The sequence below is a fragment of the Oryx dammah genome, unplaced genomic scaffold (genome assembly GCF_014754425.2).
Source record: "Oryx dammah isolate SB20612 unplaced genomic scaffold, SCBI_Odam_1.1 HiC_scaffold_2, whole genome shotgun sequence".
In the NCBI taxonomy this organism is placed as follows: Eukaryota; Metazoa; Chordata; class Mammalia; order Artiodactyla; family Bovidae; genus Oryx; species Oryx dammah.
This window is the reverse complement of record NW_024070186.1, coordinates 166,426,534-166,451,218: the sequence shown is the minus strand read 5'-3', so window position 1 is coordinate 166,451,218 and position 24,685 is coordinate 166,426,534. Positions and strand designations below refer to the sequence as shown.

Sequence of the window (24,685 nt, the reverse complement as noted above, 5' to 3'; positions counted from 1 at the left end):
GATCCCTGGTCAGGGAACTAGATCCCATATGCTACAGCTAAAGAGTTTGCATGCTGCAACTAAAGATCCTGCATGTTGCAACTAAGACCCAGCACTGCCAAATAAATAAAAATAAATCAATCAGTATTTTAAAAATGGGTAGCAGAACCTGAAAACACTCAAGCCAGAAAGACATGCAACAGGCCACTAAGTTTTCAACTACTTTCTATCTCCACCCCTGCCTTCTCCATGTTCTTTCATACCTTCAGATACCTTCCTTACGTTTCTCTCTCCCAACATGAGATGATCCTTTTATCAACCAGCTACAGCTGGGAAACTGACAACCATGATGCCCCAGTGATGTGTAAGAACAGACATCATTTCTCATTCACACGTCCGCAGCATGGCTGGAGCACTTCTGCGTCCCACATGGAAGTTCTGCAGGTCACGTAGGGAGCCTCTGCTCCCATGTACATTTTTCAGGGGCCAATGGACTACCGGAGGTTTATTCTGCTCAAACAAATGGCAAAAGCACAGAAGGGCAAGCCCTACCGCTCAAACACGTTCCCAGCCTTTGCCTGTGTCCAGTCTGCTAATATCTCATTGGCCAAGGCCAGTCACGTGGCTTAACTCAAGGCCAAGGGGGTTAGTACGCTCTACTAGCCAGGAGATTACAGCTGCAGTGTGGGTATACTGCTCCACAGTGGGGTGAAGAATTGGGACCCAGAACTCAATCGAACACACTCTTACTGCCCCCCTATACCATGCTGAAGTTTCAAACTTACTACTGAAACACCAGGAATGGGGATACAGTGGGTATGATGTAGGCTTCAACCTCTACTTTTCCTGGAGAGACAGGTGTGTATTCATTTATTTAACAGTTACTTTTTCATATTACTTTGGTGGTGCTGGGTCTTTGTTGCAGCTTGTGGGCCCTTTGTTGTAGAGCGTGAGCTTCTCTATTCTCTAGTTGTGGCGCGCAGGCTGAGTTGCCTCACGGCATGTGGGATCTTAGTTCCCCAACCGGGGATCCGACCGGCATGCCCTGCATTGGAAGGTGGATTCTTAACCACTGGACCGCCAGGGAAGTCCCCAGGTGTATATTTAAAGAGAGAAAAAACTAAGAGGTGCAAGTAGCAAGTAAATTGCTCAGGCAGGTGGGGCTATGGAGAAGGTTTGGAAACAAGTGAGAGATGCAACCCGTCATTCCTTTCTCTGGTCCTAGAGAAGCATCTTGGTGCCTGGCCAGGTTCTTCCCTGTGTGGGGCATGCCCCCCGGGCAGGCAAATGGGAGATGATTTTTGGTGACAGGAGGAGGCGGCATTGTCCAGCTTTGAGTCACGGAGTGAGAACGTATCCTCTTTGCCAATGATCTTGCAGTAGTTCTGATGACAAGACAGAGTCTCCTGAGCTAGCTTGACTCTACCACCTGTCTTACACTTGCTGATCTCCCTTTTTAACAGGTGCTAAACCTCAGGCTCATAGACTTTTTTGGGCAACAGTATCTGGTTAGAAGGTACTAACACTGTTTTCTCTGGGTAGTGTTTATATTTGCAAGTTTGTCTTCTATTTTTCGTAGTTGGGCATTGGTTTCCTGTTTACCATACGATATAGGGCTTCCTTTTTTAAAATAAATATAGTTAGATAAACAGAACTGATTGAAAGAAAATTATTAAGTGAATACTGGTTCAGCTGGCCTGTGGATATGGCGGAAATCATGGTGAGTGTTTTGTAAATAGCGATATAGTGGGAGGAGGACAGCGAGGTTTGCTACAGTCAGAGTGGGTTCCAATTCACACTCCGTCTCTCGGGTAGGGCCTTTGGGTGAGCTACTTAGGTAGGTCCTCTGAACCTCAGTGTCTTTATGGGCTGTTGAGTCATGTTCATGACAGAGTTCGTGGCACAGTGTGAGGCCTCAGCAAACGGCAGAAACACGCCTCTCTGGCCTGTACCTGGACTGTCCATTCTGGGAGAGCCTCTGGGTGTTTCAGTCCCCCAGGTGGCCATGGCATAGGCAGGCATCAATGTTCCTGCTGGTGGTGGGCCCTGCACAGACCCCCTCTGCAGCAGCCAGACCCCCTCTCCTCCCCTTTTATGTGGGACCTCAGTTCACATGGACACCTTCCTGGCCCCTTGCCAGCCCCACAAAGAATCTCTTGCTTGGGAGATGAAAGTCTTGATTAGTCAGAGAATTTCAAAATGAAAAGAAATGTGGGATGTCAGACACTTGTCCAGCTGGGGAACCTCGAGAAGGGGTTTGGATGAAGGCTGCTTCAAATTGCCTAAGGATCTCTAATCTAGACCCAGGGAGGGTTTCCCCTTGCACAATTTCCCAAAAGGATTGAATAAAGATTCATCAGGGGACTTCCCCGGTGGTCCAGTGGTTAAGAATCTGCCTTCTGATGCAGGGTACACCAGTTGGATCCCTGGTCGGGCAACTAAGATCTCACATGCCTCGGGGCAACTAAACCTGTGTTCTGCAACTACTGGGCCCACACATTGCATAGAAAAAGTCTGGATGAGGCAACGCAGACTGAATGCAGCCAAAAAGAAAAACTTCAGAAAATTTAATGAAGCATGGTTTCCCAGCCAGACCAATTATCACACAATAAGTTAGCATTTCTTAAAAGAGTTTCTAATTCTTTTGTTATTGGAACAAGTCCTTTGCCTTCTGTTTTGGGGTGAGTGCAAGTAACATTAACCTGTTCAATTAAAAGCTTAAAAACGTACTGTAATATTGTTGTGGTCCTGTTTTGGAACTTCTTCAACTTTTTCAACAGTCAATCCTCCCTCCCCACCACTGCTCACCCCCCACAGATGGGAGTCAGGCCCCTCTGACCTTTTCCTTTATCCCACAAGAGCCTCCAGGGCAGATTAACCCTCTCAGTCCCAAATGGGGAAACTGAAGCTGGAGAGAACAGTGTGTCTTTTGACGTCATTTCCAGGGACAATAAATTCCAGGACCATGGGTTCAAAATACGTGCGGTGGTTTGTGTGAGGCAGACTCTGGCGGAGTCCTAAGATGGGGTCCCTGGTTTCCTAGCCACTTCCCAAGGTTTCCCAGCCACTTCCCAAGGCTTCCCAAGCCACCAAGGTCAGGGACTCTTTGTCAGAAAATAAGAACAAGTATAGCTTAGATTGGTGGTGGTTTAGTTGCTAAGTTGTGTCCCACTCTTGCGACCCCATGGACTGTAGGTCGCTGGGCTCCTCTGTCCATGGGATTTTCCAGGCAAGATTACTGGAGTGGGTTGCCATTTCCTTCTGCAGGGGATCTTCCCCACCCAGGGGTCGAACCCAGGTCTCCTACATTGCAGGTAGGTTCTTTACCAACTGAGCCATCAGGGAAGAACTTGCACGTAACCAACCATAAGTTCAATTCAGTTCAGTCGCTCAGTTGTGTCCAACTCTTTGCGACCCCATGAATTGCAGCACGCCAGGCCTCCCTGTCCATCACCAACTCCCGGAGTTCACTGAAACTCATGTCCATCGAGTCAGTGATGCCATCCAGCCATCTCATCCTCTGTCATCCCCTTCTCCTCCTGCCCTCAATCCCTCCCAGCATCAGAGTCTTTTCCAATGAGTCAACTCTTCGCATGAGGTGGCCAAAGTACTGGAGTTTCAGCTTTAGCATCATTCCTTCCAAAGAAATCCCAGGGCTGATCTCCTTCAGAATTGATTGGTTGGATCTCCTTGCAGTCCAAGGGACTGTACTAAAGGTATGACACGTCACTGTGTATAAAAGGTCCGTTCTCTTCCTTGTCATCTCCGGCATCTTAGATTAACTGAGTTTAGATTAATTGAGTTTAGATTAACTATGTACCAGGCACACTCAGGTATGACCATTTCCGGTCTTACAGTAACCTAAGGAAAGCGGTTCTACTGTGACTTCCATTTCCAGAAGGGGAAACTGAGGCAGGAAAGATTAAAGAAAAAATCACTACGTTGAGAAAAGGGCCAGGGAAGGGGTGCTAAAGTAGGGAGTCGATTCCAGAACGCTCGGCCTTAAGCCTTATGGGAGGGGAAGAGAACGGGGAGAAGATGGGCAGGGGTGGAGGGAGAAGGGCGAACGCAGCGCAGAGAGACTTCGAGCGCCCACTCCCTCCTTTACCCCCGCACCGGGCTACCAGGTCTGCCCCAAACTGGCCCAAAGGAGCGCAGGGAGGCGGGCTGGGGCTGGGGTCGCTCCCCAGGCTCCGGCCTTCCCCTCCCGGGTCCCCCACCCGCCTCCCGCGGTCCCTCCCCCTCGGCTCTCCCGGCTCCTGACATCACGCCCTGGGAGGCGGGGTCGGGGAAGGAGGGGGACGTGGGGAGGAGGCTCGGCGCCAGCGAGAGGGAGGAGGGAGAGCGCGCAGTCCCAGCCCAGAGCTTCAAAACAGCCCGGCGGCCTCGCCTCGCGCCCCAGCCCGTCGGTCGGTCCAGCCGCCCGCGTCCGGTGAGTCGGGGGCGCGCCCGGGAGCCGCGCGCTGGTCTGGGCGGGGGGCGCTCGGGGCAGCGAGAGCCGGGGCAGCACGGGGCGCGAGCCCCTGCAAGTACCCGACTCAGGGAGATCCCTGCGATTGGGGTGGGGGGCAGGGAGGGGCCCCTGGGGCCCCTTCCCAGCGGAAAATCCACTGGTCCTCCGCCAGATGGCCCGGGGGCCGACTTCCCGCCTGCCCCCCGGCCCGCCCTGGATCCCGGATTCCACCTTCCCACCCCCGGGCTGCTTCCTTCGCCTTTCGCGCCGAGGCGGGCGGGAAAAGTTTGGGGAGGAGTCAGGGCGACTCCCCTCGCCCCGCCAACTCTAGGCCCAGGGCTCTGGGATCCCGGGCCGCCCCCCTCTCGTCGTGTGAGAGTCCCTGGCGCCTTGGCGCGGGTCCCCCGCCTCGTGGGAGCGCGCGGGACCTGCAGCGCCCAGGCTGAGTCGGCGGGTCCCTCTTGGCCCCTGGCGGCGGCGGCGGCGGCTCCGTGGCGCCCCCCAGCGGCGTGGAGCTGCTGACTTCGGTCTGGGGCGGTGGAGGGGCTTGGGTGACGCCTATGTCCCCTCTCCCCTGCGGTTGGACTGGGGAGGAGCATTGAGAGCCCCACCCATAGGTCCAGAGCGATGGGAGGCTAGCGTTCGTGTATAGAAGGCCTATACACTCCCCCCAAACCCAGGGTCCTAAACCCACCAGTAAAGATTCTGCCTGCAATGCAGGAGACCTGGGTTTAATTCCTGGGTTGGGAAGATCCCCTGGAGAAGGAAATGGCAACCCATTCCAGTATTCTTGCCTGGAGAATTCCATGGACAGAGGAGCCTGGCCGGCTACAGTCTACGGGGTCGCAAGAGTGGGACACGACTTAGCGACTAAACCGCCAGCACCAAATCCACCCCAGGGAGGCCCTGTTTGGGAGCTGACACAGGAACCTCAAGAATGAGGGTTAGGTGGAGGCACCTGTGCCTGCTGGAGACCCCGCATTGCAAAGCCCGTCCCTCCAGGCCACCGAACCCACCTCTGACTTTGGAACAAGAGTGACAGCCCCGTTTCAGGTTTGGGAAAACGGTCAGGGCCCCCTCCCAGGCTCCAAAGTGGTGCATGTGAAATGCCATGGGGTGATCTTTGAACTTAGCTGTATCTAAAATGCAGAGAACAGGTAAAAAGTGACCGGCAGAGTGAGGAGTAAGGTAAGGGGCTTGGAGAGGGTCTTGAGAAGCCAGCAGCCCCAATATTGTATGACTTCACTGATAGGAGACACCTAGAATAGGCGAGTTCATAGGGACGGAAAGTAGAGTAGAGGTTAGCTGGGCCAGGGGAGAGGGATGGGGAGTCCTTGTTTAATGGGTACAGAGTCGGGGAGGATGCAGAGATTTGGGGTATAGATAGTGATGATGGTCCTATGACATGGTAAATGTATTTAATGGCACTGAATTCTACACTTAAAAGTGGTGAAAATGATTAATGTTATGTTCTGTATATCCTGCCACAATTAAACCAACTCTGTAGCCACCTCTGTGCTTCAGTCTGAATCAGCTAGAAATCTGGGAGGCCAGTCACGGTTGCCGGCTACTTCTCCCCAGAATTTGGCCTCAATATAAGGAAGTGGAAGGAGGGCGAGGAAGGGACCGGAGCCAGGTTTCCCCAGGAGTCTGGAAGGGATGAGGAAGGGAACCGAAGCTGATGGAGCCTCTGCAGGGCACGGTGTGCTCCTAGAAGCCACCCCCCCGCCCACCCCGCCACCCTGCACCAGCTCCTCCACGCTCCCAGGCTGCAGGTGGGAAGAGCCAGGCTAGAGACCTTAAGTCAGTTTCTCAAGGTCCTTGAGCCAGCAGGTGCCAAGAGCCAGACCTTGGATCTCCATCTGTTTTCCCCAGTCCCTGCTTGTGGTGCCACCTGGAGATGCCCTGGTGGGACTTGGAGAGGCAGGGGGAAGACCGTTCTGGGGAAATCAGGGCCCCGATGCCCACGGGGCCCTTGGCAGATGCCAAGCCCGAGGCAGAGGGAGGGCGTGGGGGTGGCAGGAGGGTGCAGAACCTGTTTTCCCACCTAGGGGTTTTGGATCAGCGTCCTCCACCCTCGCTGGGAATTGGGGAGTGGGAGGCAAGGAGTGGGCCACATAGCCTGTAGCTGCCTCTGTCCTTCCGGTGGGGAAAGTGAGATTCACCCAAAATCTGGGAACAAGTGACTGCATTGCAAGCCACAGAGGGGGGCCACAGGGCAGGTGGCACGGCCAGGCCGGTGGGCACTGATACTGCGCTGCCCCACCCAGAGGGGAGAGGCCGAGCCCTCTTCTGCCGTCCAGGCCCCAGATTAGGGCACAGTTTATGAGGGGCTTCCCAGGTGGTACAGTGCGTAAGAATCCACCTACTAATGCAGGAGACGTAGGAAATGTGGGTTCGATCCCTGGGTCGGGAGGATCCCCTGGAGAAGGAAATGGCAACCCACTCCACTATTCTTGCTCGGACAATCCATGGACAGAGGAGCCCGGTGGACTCCTAGAGCCCATGGGGTCACAGAGCTGGACGCTACTGAGCACACACAGCACATGAGGGGCTGACGAAGGTCCGTGGCAGCCAGTCGTGGACCCAGGGCACAGCCATCCTGTCCTCCCTGCCACTCCCCTGCACACACAAGTCTTGTCTGAGGCCCTCTGTTTATAGAGTGGGAGTGAATGTTTCACCTACATTTTCTCTCTCTGCCTCGTGCACATTATCTTCAGGGCGGGAGCTGAAAGCACGTGTGTGTGTGTGTGTGTGTGTGCACAGACTCTCGATTTTCCAGCCACGGGTGATTCCCAGGAAGGCTCAACTGGCCCATGTCTCATCCCAGGCCTGCACTTACTCCCCTGCCCTCTGGGGCCTTCCTGGTTGACAGGGACACAGTGGAGGCTGGCTCTTTGTCACAGTGAACTCCGTCAGACGTGACCAGGAAGGGAAGTCTGTCCAGACAAAAATACAGGAATGCCTTTCCAGGCCAGATGGGGTGGTGGTGGATTGCTGGCTGCTTGGCGGGATTTGTTTGGAAGGCAGAAGTCCAGCGGACTGTCCTGGGGAAGGCAGATTGGTGTGTGTGTGTGCTGCAACATGTGGCTGCTGCCCAGCTTTGTGGGCAAACGAGGCCTCTGACCCTGGCTTCAGGGGCTAACGTGGCACAGAGGTGGGTTCTCCAGTCATGGGGTGGTGACAGCCATCCCCCCAAAGAGGGAAGCAGAGTCCTTCCAGGAGAGGCTGTTAAAAGCTGACGGCAGGACTCCAAGACAGGGGGGTGGGCTCCAGGGACCTCTTACTGGGCGATTGGCAGCAGCAGCTGGAATGGGGAACTAGGGCAGCTGGCACCTTAGACAGAACTGGGACCTGACCCTTGGATGGTGGTGTCATCTCATCCAGAGAAGAACGGGGGTGGGGTGGGGGTGCTGGGAAGAGGAGGCGCCCGTTCTCACCCCAGGAGTGATGGAGCCCGGCTTCCTGCAGAAGTGACCCCAAAGTGCAGTTTTGGCAGGACTGGCCCATGGCTGGGGATTGTCAGATGCGTCTGGCTCTTGTTAGGGACAGGCCGAGGGGGGGAGTCTAAAAATACCCAAGGCAGAGCTGCCACCCAGCAAGAGCATGGCCTGTAACTGGGCAACCACAGTAGCACTAGCTGTCCCAGCTCCAGTCACTGGGGCTCTTCCAGGCGGCTAAGCCCTGGGCAGAGACTGGGAGGCGTGAGAGTGCCCTGGGCCTCCGTGGGCTAGGATCAGAGTGTTTCAGGGGCATAAGGGCCTTAGTACGGATATGAGAGTTGGACCATAAAGAAGGCTGAGTGCCAAGAAACTGATGTTTTCAAGCTGTGGTGCTGGAGAACATGCTGGAGAGTCCCTTAGACTGCAAGGACATCAAACCAGCCAATCCTAAAGGAAATCAACCCTGATTATTCTTCGGAAGGGCTGATGCTAAAGTTGAAGCTGCATTACTTTGGCCACCTGACGTGAAGAGCCGATTTACTAGAAAAGACCCTGATGCTGGGAAAGATTGAAGGCAAAAGGAGAAGGGGGTGACAGAGGATGAGATGATTGGATGGCATCACTGACTCAGTGGACATGAGTTTGAGCAAACTTTGGGAGATAGTGAAGGACAGGGAAGCCTGGCGTGCTGCAGTCCATGGGGTCATGAAGAGTTGAACATGACTTGGCGACTGAACGACAACAACGAAGGGCCTTAAAAAGTCCCAGTGTAACTGCTAGGGATGCTCAGAGGAGGAGTGACTCACCTGAGGTCACTCAGCAGGGTGGCAGCAGTACCTGGACTAGAACTGGGTCTGGGGACTCACTGCCAAGGAGCTGGATGACTGGGAGTTGCCAGTGGGTTCCTAGGCCAGGTCTCCTTATGGTCCCCCAGGTCCCAGGGACCCTTATGGCACGTGTCATTCATCCAAGATGTTGAGTTTCCACGCTTACATGCTGATCAGTGAAAGGTGGGCCAAGAGCCATGCTCAGGCAGTGGGTCACTTCCCACTGGCCTCAGGTCACTCCCAGCCAGAACTGTTGGGCTCTGGGAATATCATCCATCCTCAGGCAGGAAATAGGAAGACTTGGGGGCTGGAGAAAAGCCGTCTTCCCACCTGAGGACACTTGGTTTGTTCACATGGTATCTCCAGGGCTTAACAAGGAGTTGTTGACCTGAATAGTTAAATTCCCAGGATCTCACCTTTTTGGGAAGCTGGGCTTCAGTTGATCTAGAAAGGGACTGAAGGTGAAGAGAGTCTCCAACTTCTTGCCCTTCTTGGACAGGTTAGATAACATCAGCTCCTAGAAGCTTCCTAGCACTCCTGGGTCTAGAGCTGAGGGATATAAGCTCTAGATATTTGGATATTTGGTGCCAAAACTGAGCTGAGAAATTTGGGTGTGAAACATCTCTCACCCTGCAGGATGCAGAGAGGGACTGGTTAAGTCCCTCAGTGCAAACTGCTTGTAAGCCTAAGATCAACTAAGTTTGTCCAATAGGGAAGTCCCTTTGAAGATTTCCCTTTCTGATCCTTTTGATCACAAACTTCTCTGGAGAGCTTTCTTTCCTTAAAATGAAGTTAGTTAACAATTTTTGCAATGAATACATGTGACCCAAAGTCTCATTCATCTTATTCTAAAGAATGTTTCCCAAAGCGTATTATCACTGGTGGTAACCAAGATCATTTTTAAAAGTTCATAGTTGAATGTGAAACAAACAAACAAAAAGAGTAATTGTCTTTTTCTCCATTGATATGAAAAAAAGAGACAGAACACAAACCCATAGTTTCGCTACTGCATAGGGTGAAACACTGAAGTTGATGTTTTAAACTCTAAAGCATTTTTTTGAAATAATGGAAAGGTGTCATTAATAAGCAATGATGATCCTTGGGTTTGGTAAACATCTTAGTGCAAAAGGGACTGCCTTTGGGGAGATGGCATAAGTGTAAGTGTTAGTCGCTCAGTCCTGTCTGAGTTTTTGTGACCCCATGGACTATAGCCTGTCAGGCTCCTCCATCCATGAGATTTTCCAGGCAAGAATATTGGAGTGGGTTGCCATTTCCTTCTCCAGAGATGTTCATCCTTTTGACAACAATCTTGAAATATCTGTGAGCTCCCCGCCCAAGCTCCTCTTCTACAAAGAGGCCCCAACGTTCAGCTTCAGACCTGATGTGCCGCTCAACTTCCGAAGGAGTCTCTGCATCTTTGATGAGGGTCATCATGCCCCCCAATGCCTTGGACGGTTGTTCCGGGGATTGGAAGAGTTGGAATATTGATGTTCATGGAAGTGGCTGAAGGTGTTTGTGGTTTGCTTGAACCAAAGGAAAGCTGAGGGAGCGTCTGGCTTGCCCACTTTCATCCTGATGGCTGTTATCACATGACTCTGGGCAGTGAGCCGTGTGGGCAAAGGGGGATTTCCCTCTCTTCAAAGGAGGTTTCAGTGCCACGCAGAAGATGGTGGGTACAAGCATGTATGTGCGAGGAGCGGAGTCACGAGATGGGGTTTCAGGGAAGCCCATGTCATGGTGTACAAGTTTCCTTAAGCCTGTCGGACTGGAGATGGGCTTGGAAGAGTCCCTAGAAATCCCCTGGGCAGTGATGGCTCCGGGTTTGCAGAAAGGAGGGAGAGAAAAGGTAGCGGGTGCAGGCAGAGGTCTTGCTTGGGCGGATGCACATGTCTCGTTATCTTGCAGTGCACGGCACAGGAGAGGAGGGCAGGCCTGGGGGCCGAGCTGGATGGTGTAGACGAAGGGGGCTTCCCTGCACATCCCAATGAACCTGGTTGGGGAGGCAGGAGTGATGATGTTCACACTGCAACCCTGGGAGGAAAAAAGAGTGAAAGGGAAAAAGTGGAAGTATCCTAGAAGCAACTAGATACCCATTGGTCACATTAGGGAGTATTTTACAGAAGTTGGGGCTTCCCTGTGGCTCACATGCTAAAGAATCTGCCTCCAGTGCAGGAGACCTGGGTTCAGTCCCTGGGTCGGGAAGATCCCCTGGAGGAGGGCATGGGTCACAGGGTCGGACAAGACTGAGCAACTAACGCTTTACAGAAGTTGAAGAGCAAAACTCAGGATCTTCCCTTGGCAGTGCAGTGGTTGAGGCTTGCACTCCTAATACAGGATTCTGTCCCTGGTTGGGGAACTAAGATCCCACATGCAGAGTGGCCAAAAAGCATAAAAATAAAAATTAAAAAAAGAAAAGATGCAAGGGGGGTGGGAGGGTTAAAATAGGTGGAGGGGATTAAGAGGCACAGACCTCCAGTTATTAAGTAAATAAGCCACGGGGATATAATGTATTTAGCTATTAGACTTATCATGATGGCTATTTCATAATGTGTGCAAATGTCAAATCACAATGTAGCACACCTGAAACTAACATATTGTACATCAATTATATTCTCAATCAAAATTGTTTAAAAATTTAGATCTCAGAGAAAAAACTTGGAGGTTCATCTCTGTGTACCAATGTAGAAAGGTTGATAAGTAACAAAGGTATATATGGGAAAACAGGTTATTTACATAAAAGCAAACTGAAACAGTGTTCCTGTGGCCTCATATGTGTTACATGTATGCAAGGAAAGTGACTGGAAGGACATATCAGAATCAATCAGTGTGGCTACCCGTGGGGATGGGGAGAGGAAGGAATGGACTGTGGGACTCCAGTCTTGTTTGTTTCTGAGAAAATATATTCAAGAGTTATGTAAGTGTGGTGGTTGTGGTGGTGGTGGGGCAGTTGCTAAGTCGTGACTGACTCTTTGTCGACCCCATGGACCGGAGCCTGCCAGGCTCCTCTGTCCATGGGAATTCCCAGGCAAGAGTCCTGGAGTGGGTAGCCATTCCCTTTTCCAGGGAATCTTCCTGACCCAGGGGTGGAACCTGGGTCTCCAGCATTGCAGGCGGTTCTTTACTGTCTGAGCCACCTAGGAAGCCCTAATATGTATCCGTGAAGTTCAGGAATAATGAAATAGTCTTCCCTGAATTCGGTAAGCAGTGTGAGTTTTGCAGGTTTGGAGTGGGGAGCTTTTAGAGGTAGAGGGGCAGTGGTAGACAGACTAGGTGGGGACTGTGTGGCAATTCAATGGCAAGGTAGCCAGGACATGTGCCATTCAGCCTCCATGGAACGTGCCCCTGGAAACGTCCCTTTGTGTACCTCTCCTGGCCGTGATGGTTTTCCGTCTGGATGCTGTTAACAGACAAGTCGTAGTTTGGGGAGGGGGTAATGTGGTACATTTAGGGTGTGTTAAGAATCCACCTGCAATGTGGGAGATGAAAGAGACTCGGGTTTGATCCCTGGGTTGGGAAGATCCTCTGGAGTGGGAAATGGCAGCCCACTCCAGTATTCTTGCCTGGAGAATTCCGTGGACAGAAGATCCTGGTGGGCTGCAGTCCATGGGGTCGTACAGTGGGACATGATTCAGTGCACACCTACAATAAGGCCATGATGAGATCCCTGGGAGGGTGTCCAGGAGACCGTTCGGAATGGCAGTCTGGGGCTTTGAAGAGAATTCAGAGAGACACACAAAGGGTCTGGAACTGTGCTGTAGGCTGGTGTTTGACAATAGGAGAAAATGACTTACATTTTGCCAGTGTTAACAGCAGTAATTTGCCATAGCATTTACAGGGTGCAAAGCAGTTTGGGCCACTTGCTTTACAGGCTCTATCTCATTTATAATGAATAACAACCCTCTGGGGTTAGGAGTATCATTATCTCTGCCCAATAGATGAAACGGAGTCTTAAGAATTTTGCGTTAGGATTTGAATCCTAGTCTTGTAGATCCTGGGAGCTTCTCAGGTGGCTCAGGGGTAAAGAATTCTCCTGTCAATGCAGAGGAGGAGGGTTCAGTCCCTGGGTTGGGAAGATGCCCTGAAGAAGGAAATGGCAACCCACTCCAGTATTCTTGGCTGGGAAATCCCATGGACAGAGGAGGCTGGTGGGCTACGATCCATAGGGGTCGCGAAGAGTCGGACTTGACTTAACAACTGAACAACAACAAACTCTCGGACTCTGCAGACCCTGTTCCATTGGATGGTTGGTTGGGTCCCATCACATCCCTCTTTTTAACAGACATCTGAGTCCTCTTGAAAAAATCCCTGGTCCTTTGGGCCAAGAAAGTGTCTTTGCTGCCGACGTGTTGATGGATGTCTTAGAGGCCTATGTTCTTCCTCTCAAGTCAACTTTCTCAGTCCTGAGGGTCCTGGACCACATGAGGGTCCTCTGCCTTTAACAGCCTGGTCACAGAGAGCAGAACTCACCCCCACCTCTGCCCTGGGCAAAGCCATCTTGATTCCTGTGTTTCAGATGTGTGTGTGGAATGGAGAAGGAATCCTCTTTCTAAGCGGTGATCACTTCCATTACTTCCGACGGTCTTCGTTTGAGGGACCAGCTCTTTTGAGTTCCCAGGGGTTTCTCCAGCACCCTCTAGCACAGAGCTAAGTATGCAGTCCGTGCTCAGTTGTATTTGATGCTTTTCGAGCCCCTGAGCTGTAGCCCGCCAGGGTCCTCTGTCCATGGGATTCTCTAGTCAAGAATACTGGAGTGGCTTGCCGTTTCCTCCCCCAGGGGATCTTCCCCGCTCAGGGATTGAACCCACATCTCTTGTGTCTCCTGCACTGGCAGGCGTGTTCTTTACCACTGAGCCACCTGGGAAGGGTGCAGTAGGCACTCAGTAAGTCTCTGCTGTGTGAATAGCTGAGGGAGGGCATCCCCCGAGGAGTCCCTGGTTTTCCTGCTTTTCAGCCCACCCCTGGGAGGAGTGGCAGAAGCGAGGTCCCCTGCCTTGGATGAGAAGCAGGCAGGAGGCTGCAGGGGTGGAGACGGGCAGCGTGGGGAAGGGCTGAGGGCAGCTGCTCCCCTCCCCACCTGCCGCAGTTGGTTCCGGCCCAAGTGGCACAGTCAGCATCCCTCTATGTCAGCGTGACATGGGGTCACATTCTTCTAGGCCAGAGCCCGAAAGAGGCTTAATCATCGGCCCTCCCAGAGTGCGGTCTGCACACCCACAGGCGTTTGGAGATGACTTCTGTAGCATACAGGCAATGTTACAAACTGTAATACACTCTTTTTTTTTTTTTCATGTATTACTAAAATGTCAGTCACTTGGCAAGTGATACTGACTTTCCCTTTACAGTATAATACACATTGAAGGGGCTTCCCTGGTGGCTCAGTTGTAAAGAATCTGCCTGCTGATGCAGGAGATGTGAAAGACTCGGGTTTGATCCCTGGGTCAGGAAGATTCTCTGGCGGAGGAAATGGCAACCCACAGTATTCTTGCCTGGAAAATTCCCTGGCCAAAGGAGCCTGGCGGGCTACAGTCTATGGGGTCGCAAAGAGTCAGACACGACTGAGCACGTATCACTATCACAAAATAGTGAGTATAATTGTCTGTGCTACTGTTTTCATTTCCCTGGGGTACTCCCCAGGAGTGGAATTGCTGGGTGCTACGCTAACCAGGTGGTGAAGTGGTAAAGAATCCACCTGCTAATGGAGGAGACACAAAAGACGCAGGTTCGATCCCCTGGGAGATCCCCTGGAGGAGGTAATGGCAACCCACTCCAGTGTTCTTGCCTGGAAAATGCCATGGACAGAGGAGCCTGGCGGGCTGCCGTCCATGGGGTCATAAAGACTTGGACACGACTGAGACATGTACACAGACGGTAACTCTGTGTTTAATTGTTTGAGGACCAGCTAGACTTTCCCACAGTGGCTGCAGCATTTTACACTCCCAGCAGCACTGGATGAAGTTCCTCTGCTTTCTCAAGTTTTAATTCCATGCCCAGCCTGGTCCTGGCTCCTGAGAAACTTCCACTGGTGGAATTCCTAGAGGTGTAGAGCAGGTTGCACGGGGCCAGCCTCCTTGGTTTAAGCAAGGGCCCACCAAAGGTTCTGGGCTGGGCTGGGCCCAGCTGAGTAGACGGGGGGATGGCGGGGAGGAAGGAAGGGCACATGGGGACCACCTGCGAGAACTGGAAACCATGGAAGGAAGAGCCCTCCATAGCGTTGTTTTCTGCAGGACCCTGGACTGATTCTAGGTGCTGCTGGTTTCACATCTTGTAGTGTGTTGGTCTCTCCGTTGTGTCTGACTCTTTGTGACCCCCATGGACTGTAGCCTGCCAGGCTCCTTTGTCTGGCAGGAATTCTCCAGGCTTGAATACTGCAGTGTGTTGCCATTCCCTTCTCCAGGGGATTTTCCCAATCCGGGGATGGAACCCGGGTCTCCTGCATTACAGACAGGTTCTTCACCGTCTGAGCCAAAAGGGAAGTCACTCAGTGACAAGGTGGTTCTCTCTTCAGTTGTCTTTCGGCTCTTCTGAGTCCATCAAGGGGAACATGCCTCTCTGACTGTAATTTTCCTTCTTTCTTTTTTTAAAGCTATATTTCTTTTTATTAGTCACCATATCACAGGCAGTATGCACTCTTTGTGTCTGGCTTCTTTGACTCAGCATAAGGTTTTGTGAATCATCCATGATGTACATGTGGTACCTACTTGTAGTTCCTTTTGTTCCTTTTTCATTGCTGAGTTACGTTCCATTTTATGGCCATGTCACACTCTGGCTTTGTGTGTGTGTGTGTGTGTGTGTGTGGTCATGACACACGCTTGCAGAATCTAGTTCCCTGACCAGGGACTGAACCTGGCTCTGCTGCAGTGAAAGTGTGGAGCCTCAACCACTGGGCCACCAGGGATTCCATCAGGCGGAAGATGCTTCTTCGATTCTAGTTTTCCTCCTTTAACCAGACAGACAGAGCAGGTCTCCACACAGCCTTTTGGAGAACAACAACATTGAACCAGAACATGTGAAATTTTTTTAGTGGGGGTGGCTATTAATTTTCTCAATCATTCGATATGGCAGGTCATGCTGATTTTCCATTCCCAGGGAGCCAGAAGATTTCTTCTTGAAATACATGTATTTCTCTTACAGGGATTTATTTCATGACAAATATGGAGTAAAATCTTACAGTGGTACTCAGGAAGGAGGTAAGCTGATGACTGAAGTTCTTCTAATGTTTAGAGCTCAGTTCTCAGGTGCTGTGTCAGGAAGTGGTGAGGTTTCCAGTCCTGGGGCTCATACACATGGAGACGGGTTGCTATAAAAATAATCCAGGCAGAGGCTGGGGCAGGGGCGATTCTGTATGATCACACAGCACCCTTAGCTGAGACTGCATGAGTCTGCGATTCTCATTGTGTGGGGTCCTCTTCCCAATTCCACGGCTGGATGGTTGTCATAGCTGCAGATGGAGATCATCAGAGGTGGCCCAGCTGGATGGGCAAGAGGTCTGGGGGGGCTGCCTTTCTTTCCAGCCAGGCAATCTCACAGTTCCGCCCCATACCCTGGGGCATGCTGGTGGGGATATGTTACAGGGTGATTCCAAGTTCATGGGGATCACTCCCCAGCTGGCTCAGCATCTGTCCCGATCTTGGATGTTTAACAGAGGGCATCCCTTCCTTTTGTTCCTTTTTCATTGCTAAGTAGTATTCCATTTAATGGCTGCGTCACACCCTGGTTTTGTGTGTGTGTGGCCACCACATGGCTTGTGGGATCTAGTTCCCTGACCAGGTTCCCTGACCTAATTAAAGGACATGGCCTGCCAGCTCTCAGGTTAGTGAGTCTGTATGGGCTGCATAGGTATCCCAAAGGAGAGCTGCTATTTTAGTCAGGGTTCTCCAAGAAACAGAGCCAACAGAATGTGTATACATTTGTGTGGCAGAGGATGCGATGGTGAGATAGCATCACTGACTCAGTGGACATGAATTTGAGCAAACTTCAGGAGATAGTGAAAGGCAGGGAAGCCTGGTGTACACGGGGTTGCAAAGAGCTGGACATGACTTAGTGACTGCACAACAACAACAACTGTATATGTGTGTGTATACACTTCTCTCCATATGGAGAGAGGTGTATTTTTAAGGAATTGGCTTATGCAGTTATGAAGGCTGCTGCTGCTAAGTCACTTCAGTCGTGTCCGACTCTGTGCGACCCCATAGATGGCAGCCCACCAGGCTCCCCCGTCCCTGGGATTCTCCAGGCAAGAGTACTGGAGTGGGTTGCCATTTCCTTCTCCAAAAGTGAAAAGTGAAAGTGAAGTCGCTCAGTTATGTCTGACCCTCAGCGACCCCATGGACTGCAGCCTTCCAGGCTCCTCCATCCAGGGGCTTTCCAGGCAAGAGTACTGGAGTAAGGTGCTGCAAGTCCAAGAGCAGTGGGGTAGGCTGGCAGGCTGGGCACTCAGGGGAAAGCTGATGCTTCAGTTCAGCTCCAAAGGGTGCTGGGGGTGGTGGTGGTAGTGGACATAAGTGTTTTGTTCTATTTGAACCTTCAACTGATCAGATGAGGCCCACCCACATTATGGAGGGCAATCTGCTTTGCTCAGAGCCCACTGATTTAAATGCTCATCTCATCCAGAAACACCCTCACAGAAACCCTGTGGCCCAGCCAAACTGACACAGAAAACTAGCCATCACAGACGCTGCAGGTGGACTAGACACACAGCATTAAATAAGATAGTGCTGTGTTGTGCTTAGTCACTCAGTCATGTCCAACTCTTTGCAACCCCATGGACTGTAGCCCACCAGGCTTCTCTGCCCGTGGGGATTCTCCAGGCAAGAATACTGGAGTGGGTTGCTATGCCACTCCAGGGATCTTCTTGACCCAGGGATCTTCTTGACCCAGGGATCAAACCCAGGTCTCCCGAAGCCCTTTTAAAATCATTCCTTTTTAAATTCCCTCCCAACCCTCCAAGGAGGAAACCTCAGTTTTGTGCTATCATGTCTTTAATAGAACTTCCCAAACACATGGGATGTCCTGTTGCTTCAGCAAAGAAAGAGAAAGCGAGCCTTGGACTCAGAATTTTTGAGCAGCAACAGTTTCTCGCTGGAACTGAGTAACGTTCTGTTTTCATTGTATATTTCTTTCCTCCCCATTGACTGCCACCTTTCCATTTTGGTTGTGATATAAGGTTTCCTTTTGTAAAGAGGTAAGTTTAAAAAGTGAGCAGGCTGCTAGTAACACAGGTGGTACACAGATACACCAGAGACGCTGCACGTGGTGCAGGAATGACAGGTTTGGGGGGACATTGACACAAGCAAGTGAGGACAGTGCCTGAGGAGCCCCTACCTGTCCACACGGCTTGAGCTGCCTGTTGTCTGTTTGTACTTCTTCCCTGCTGGAGACAGCTGGGCGGTTTATTTCCCCTGGGTGACTGCCCCCCGAGAATGGCAGCGGATGAGGGGAGGATGCTGACTCGGGACGGGAAAGGTCTGGGGGTGGCTGTTCTAGGAACTCCTTGGCCATGGTGGTGGCTGTGATCGGTGCCTGTACGTAGCACTCGTTGGGTGCCAGATGCTGTTCTAAGCACTTTCAGTCTATTATCTCCCGGTGGTCCTAGGAGGTGGGCGTATCATGGTCATTCCCATTGTACAGATGAGAAAACTGAGGCACCAGGTTGTTAGGCTGCTGGACTTCGGTCCAGTCTGGCTCTGTTTATGCTCTTCTGTGTTTTGCACATATTACTTCCTGCTCATCTTCTCCCCTTTGTCCCCTTCGTGTGTTAACTTACCTGGAGGTAGAGGCCTGGCTTTCTGGTCCTGGGGCTCCCTGGGTCTGGCCAAGCTGTAGGCATTGATTCCCAGTCCCTAACTTGCTGGCAGAATTCACCCAGTTTTAAATGACAGTTTAGGAAAGATGGAAAAGCTGTTAAAGTGAGCACCACCGATCTCCTGGGGGTTACTTGGAAGTCACTAACACAAGATGCTCTATGAAGGGAAGAACATCCCTAACCTGATGGCTGTGAGGATGACAAGCACCCCGAGTCTGACACTTGCCTCACCTCAGCCACTTAATCCAAATGACATATTGTGTGCCTACAGGTCCCAGCTGCTCTGAGCTGGGATGAGGGTGTGTTGGGTGGCATAATTATAGGGAGCTCCTTGGATGACAGCAGCCAACAGGGAGCCCTTTAATTGATGGGGTCAGACAGCAGTCATTGGCAGAATGGTGGTTATTAGCTCTTCTGCCAAAGCTGTGCAAATTAGCAGACACTCACCAAGTGTTTGCTGAGTAACTTTGGGCACTGGGGATAAGTAAGGCGTGGTTTCTGTCTTTGAGGAACCCTGAATCTAAGAACATAGTGTTTCTCTTGTATCAGTTTGCTCTTGCTGTGTAACAAACCATCCTGAAATGTACAGGCACATCCCAATTCATTGCCCTTCACTTGACTGCACTTTGCAGATTCTGTGTTTTTGTACAAATTAAAGGTTTGTGGCCACCCCACGTTGAACAAGTCTGTCAACACCATTTTCCCAACAGGGTTTGCCCACTTTGCGTGTGTCACATTTTGATAATTCTCTCAATATTTCAAACTTTTTCACTGTTACTATATTTGTTATGTGATCTGTGATCTTTGATGTTACGACCACGATTTGCTAGTCTCAGATAATGGGTGCTTCCCTGGTGGTTCTGCCTGCAATGCAGGAGACCCGGGTTTGATCCCTGGGTCAGGAAGATACCCTGGAGAAGGAAATGGCAACCCACTCTAGTACTCTTGCCTGGAAAATTCCACGGACAGAGGAGCCTGGTAGCCTATAGTCCATGGGATTGCAAGGAGGTACACACGACTGAGCAACCTCACTTCAGATAATGGTCAACAACTTCTGTAGTAGAGTGTTTTAAAATTAAGGCGTCTGCATTGTTTTTCTTTTAGGCATAATGCTATGGCACACTTAATAAACTACAATGTAGTATAAACATAGCTTTTTAAAACACTTTTTGTTTTTTAATACGTATTTATTTTGGCTGCGCTGGGTCTTTGTTCCTGCCCACAGGCTTTCACCGGCTTTCTTTAGCTGTGGCAAGCAGGGACTGCTCTCAAACTGCGGTGCACATGGGCTTCCCATCGCAATGACTTCTCTTATTTCAGAACACGGGCTCCTGAGTACATGCTCAGTGGTCGTGGTGTACGGGCTTAGTTGCCCTGAAACACGTGGGATGTTAGTTTACTGACCAGGGATCAAACCTCTGTCCCCTGCCTTAGTAGGCAGATTCTTAACCTGTGGACCACCAGGGAAGTCCCATATAACTTTTATGTGCACTGGGAAACAAAAAAAAAAATCACATGATTCACTTTACTGCAGTATTTGCTTTATTGAGGTGGTCTGGAACTGAGCCTGTAATATCTCGGAGGCCATAATGTCTTAAAAGAGAAAACATTTATTTAGTTCACGATTCTGCAGGTGGGCAGTACTGGGTCGGCTCTGTGGGGCTCTCTCCATCTCTGTGGCCAGCTGGGGGCTCAGCTAGGAGCTGGCTGGTCTTGGGTGCCCCTTGCTGGAGAAGAGCTCATCTCTGCTCCATGCAGTCTCCTACCATCCATCAGGCCAGGCTGGGCTTGCTCCTGTGGTAGCCGAGACAGGAGGTACATGAGGCCTCTTGAGTCCTGGCCTCAGAGCTGGCCCTTTTGCTGCCTTCTGTTGATAAAAGAAATCACCCAGGTTCAGTGGGTGGGGAAATAGAGATTCCACTTCTTAATAGGAGGATTCGATTTGCTAATAACATTTTGTTAAAACCTTTTTCACATATGAACATGAGAAATATTGGTCTGTATTTTTCCTGTTGTGGAATGTGTTGCCTGGTTTGAGGATCAGGATGATCTCTGCAGGCCTCATAGGATGAATTGGGAGCCATTCCCTCCTCTTAGATTTTTTTGGAATGTGTGTGTAGAGTTGGTATTGATGTTGTTGACATTTAGTCGCTAAGTCGTGCCTGACTCTTTGCAATCCCATGGACTGTAGCCCTCCAGGGTCCTCTGTCCATGGGATTTCTCAGGCAAGAATACTGGAGTGGGTTGCCATTTCCTTCTTCAAGAGATCTTCCCGTCCGAGGGATCGAACCCGTATCTCCTGCATTGGCAGGCAGATTCTTTACCACTGGGCCACCAGGTAAGTCCACCAGGTATTATAATAATACCACCAGGTATTATTCTTCCTTAAATGTTTGACAGAATTCACCAGTGAAGCCATCTGGGCCTGGAGTTTTCTCTTTGTGAAGGGACTCCAGAGCCTTGATAAATACTTCTTTCTTCTTGTATGGCCAAACAGGAAGGAAAAGTCTGGCTCCACTTCTTTATTTACTTATTTTTCAGTATGTTTTTTTCGGTTGAAGTGTAGTTGATTTACAATGTTTGTAATTGTAAATTACACAAGGGGCTTCTTAGCACAGCCCCTTGAAATCTGGCTCCTCTCTCCCCTCCTTTCCTGCCTTCTTCCTTCCCTCCTTCAGCACATTTATTGAGCGCCATCTATAACCGAGGCACTGTTCTAAGTGCTGAGAACACTGACCTGCAGAATCTGCTGGGTCCCTGCCATGGTGGCGGGGAGACAGTTAACCCCCGGATGACAACGAGGAGGAAAATAAAGAAGGGCTTTAGTTCAGGTCACTAAAATGGTTACAAGTTTGCCAGCGAGCTGACTTTCCACCCTAATGCCTTTTTCCTACTCTTGGCTTTGGGGCCCCACCCTCTGCTCTCGGTTTCCCCGTCCCCTCCCCTCTCCCAGCCCTTCCTCCCTGATGCTGTTCCACAGTTACTAGTGGCTGTGTCTCCCATCCAGCCCACACCGCGGGGATTTCTTTTCCCAGCTCCCATTTTCCTGTGGGTGACGGTGCTACCCATATTTTCAACTGTCCCAGGAGCATCTCCACGGCTGGTAATTGGACATTTCTACCACCAATGACCTGTTCCCCTCATCCTTCAAACTGCTCCTCCTGCTCTGAGCCAAGGACATTAGCAGAGCCAGCATCTACTCTGAGCCCCCAGAATCCTTTGCCTGACCCACCACCCATCACGTTTTTATCTTTATCTGGACCCTCTCCCTTTCCTTTTTAATTTAATAAATTAATTTTTAAAAACGTTTAATTTTATATTGGGGTACAGTGTTAAGATAGATTTAGGTGAACAACGAAGGGACTCAGCCATGCATACACGTGTATCCATTCTCCCCCAAGCTCCCCTCCCATCTAGGCTGCCACATAACATTGAACAGAGTTCCCTGCAGGACTTCCCTGGTGGCTCAGACAGTAAAGAGTCTGCCTGCAATGCAGGAGACCCGACTTTGATCTCTGGGTCGGGAAGATCCCCTGGAGAAGGAAATAGCAACCCACTCCAGTATTTTTGCCTGGGAAATCTCATGGATAGAGGAGCCTGGTTAGGCTAAAGTCCATGGGTTGCAAAGAGTCAGACACGACTTAGGGATTAAACAACATACAGTAGGTCCTTGTTGGTTATCCATTTTACATATAGCAGTGTAGGCAAGGACCCTGTCCTTTTCTCACTGGGGCTTCTCCAGCAGCTTCCCCAATTCTCCTCCTCCTCACCCATCCTTCTGATGGTGGAATGTTTTTCCTCTAGAGATAAGTCTTATTCCTTTCCTACTTCAAAGCCTACCCCATCTCCCCACTGCCTCTAGGGTAACACTCAAACTTCCAAGCCCCATCGAGCTTCTCACCCAGCGTGGAGTTCTGGCTCAGCCCCGGGGCCCTGCCCAGCTCTTCTCAGGCTCACTCTGGTGATACTTCTGTGCCTCAGAGCATCCTGTTCCTTTTGCCTGCAACACCCTGTCCCCATGGCTCTGCCTGGCAAGCCGCCCAGCCTCTGAGACCCAGCCCAGTTGTCACTTCTTCCATGAAGCCTCAGATGCTGCCCCCACCCTAACACGGGGCTAGTCACCCCTTCCTCTGTGTTCTCATAGCACACAGGTCATCACCTTGTGCTTATTTGTTTATATGTCCCGTTCTTTATGTACTAGGCAGCTCCCAGGAGCTGTGGAGCCTGCCTTTCTCACCCCTGTGTCACCAGGACCTGGGAATTCGTGAATGCTGGTTGCCTGATTAACTGCTCCTTTTAAAAACAATAGAGCGCCTACTGCTGATTCATGTTGATATATAGCAGAAACCAACACAATACTGTAAAGCAATTATCCCTCAATTAAAAATACATAAATTAAAAAATAAACAATGGGGGAATTCCCTGGCAGTCCAGGGGTTAGGACTTCATACTTCACTGCCAGGGACCTGGGATTCAATCCCTGATCAGAAAAGAAGACAACCTCCCCCCCAAAATGGGTGACAGGCTAGTGATCTGAAGGCTGGGGTTTGAGCCCTGACTCCGCCACCTGCTAACTGGATGATGGGGACAAAGCCCTCAACTTGACTTTTTGCCTGCAAAGTGGATCCTAGTCCTTGCCCATCCTTTTGACGGAGCTGTCACTTCACTGACAGGTATTTATCCCGTGTGCAGTGAAGAGAAGTGCTTTCAGCCTGGAGGACTCATGAGTGACTTTGTGCTCTGCTTCCCGTGTCCCCAGTGTGTGTCACAAAGCGTGTCCCAGAGTGAGGGCAGATAGTGATGACCAGCCTCCAAAGCCACGTGTGGACCCAGGACTTTAGACCGATCTCTTGATCAGGCCCGAGGCTACCTGGATCCCAAAAGGGAAAAGAAATTCAGATTTAGGGTGGGCAAGACTTAGGGTTTCTCTGATGCCAGATTGCCTGTCTTCAGATCCCAGCTCCAGCCTCTGCTAGCTTTGTAATCTTCTAGGAGGTGCTTAACCTCTCTGAGCCTTAGTTTCTTTACCTAACTATAGCACCTATATCATAGCAGTTTTTGTGAAGAATGCCTAAGTTAATGCACAGAATGAGCTTAGAACAGTGCCTGTCACATTCCAGGCAATAAATATCGGCTATCGTTATTGTCAATGCCGTGGTTATCATTATTCCAGTGGATTGAAAGGCTCAGGCCTGCACAGATAGAACCATCCTCAGTGGCTTCTGCCCTGGAGCACTGCCAAATCCCAATGTCCTCGGCCTGTCGCCATATTTGGACAGAGCCAAGCGTTGGCTTTGTGCCCAGAAACCCCAACCACAGTGAGCACAAAGTGGGGCCGCCCGGGCACAAAGGGCTTCCGCCATCCCCAGGTCATCTCGGACGCCTGGTGATTCCAGGCTGGCTGGTGTCCAGATACGAGGACAGGAGGCTGAGCTGACCTCTGCCTTCCTGAAAACAGGCCAAAGCCGCCATCCCCTCTGAGTGCCAGGGGAGCTGGGCTGTGGGTGCTGGGTTCCAGCCAGCCTGGGGGGGAACCGCCAGCTTCAGAGTGGGCCCGGGGGTGCCCCTGGCCGCGTGGCCTTCCCTGGCCTGGTGGGCGGGAGCTGTGGGCGGAGCCCTGCTGGGCTGGGGGCCCTCAGACACCAAACATTGCGGGTCTGTTTTGCAAAGTTCTAGACCTCAGGACTGTCCTTTTGCTTACAATTCTGGGAAAAGGCTGCAACTCAGCTGAGAATGGGCCGTGGCGTAAATGGTAGGAAGAACCCCTGAGGGCGGGGTTGGAATCAAGTGGACAAGTGGTCCTCTCACAGCATGTTCTCACCCCGGGGGAAGCCGCCACCCTCTGGCTCCCCTGCACGTCATGACCGAAGCCAGAGCAGCTTCCTTTAGCTGCAGCAGCCAGGGCCGTGCTGGGTGGGTGGGCTTGCATTTTTGTGAAGGAGAGGAGGGGAGGGGACACTCACATCGCCCTGGGGAAGCTCCCTTGGCCTCTCTTCACCTGAAAGACCCTGCTGGTGATGTCCCACCATAAACAACAAATAAGATGGTGCTTCTGGGGGGGAATGGGGGGGCCAGGGAGTCAGCAGCAGGACCTTCTCCACACCCAGTGCTGGACGTGCAGCACACACACAGAGATGCAGACACAGAGACACACAGAGGCACATAAACACACACACAGACACAG

General features: G+C 51.2%; 1 protein-coding gene across 5 annotated transcripts in view; it reads left to right on the top strand.

Annotated features, from left to right (window-relative positions):
* The first annotated feature begins 618 nt into the window (after positions 1 to 618).
* EMP2 (epithelial membrane protein 2) overlaps positions 619 to 24,685 on the top strand; it is a 49,078-nt gene continuing 25,011 nt past the window's right edge. The window contains exon 1 of one of the 5 annotated variants that reach the window (XM_040230284.1): positions 619 to 837. The gene's annotated coding sequence lies outside the window, so the exon portion shown is untranslated. Of the gene's footprint in view, positions 838 to 4,276; positions 4,412 to 15,867; positions 15,887 to 20,697; positions 20,840 to 24,685 lie in introns of those variants that run through there. The other 4 variants (XM_040230259.1, XM_040230268.1, XM_040230292.1 and 1 more) reach the window with 4 other exon arrangements.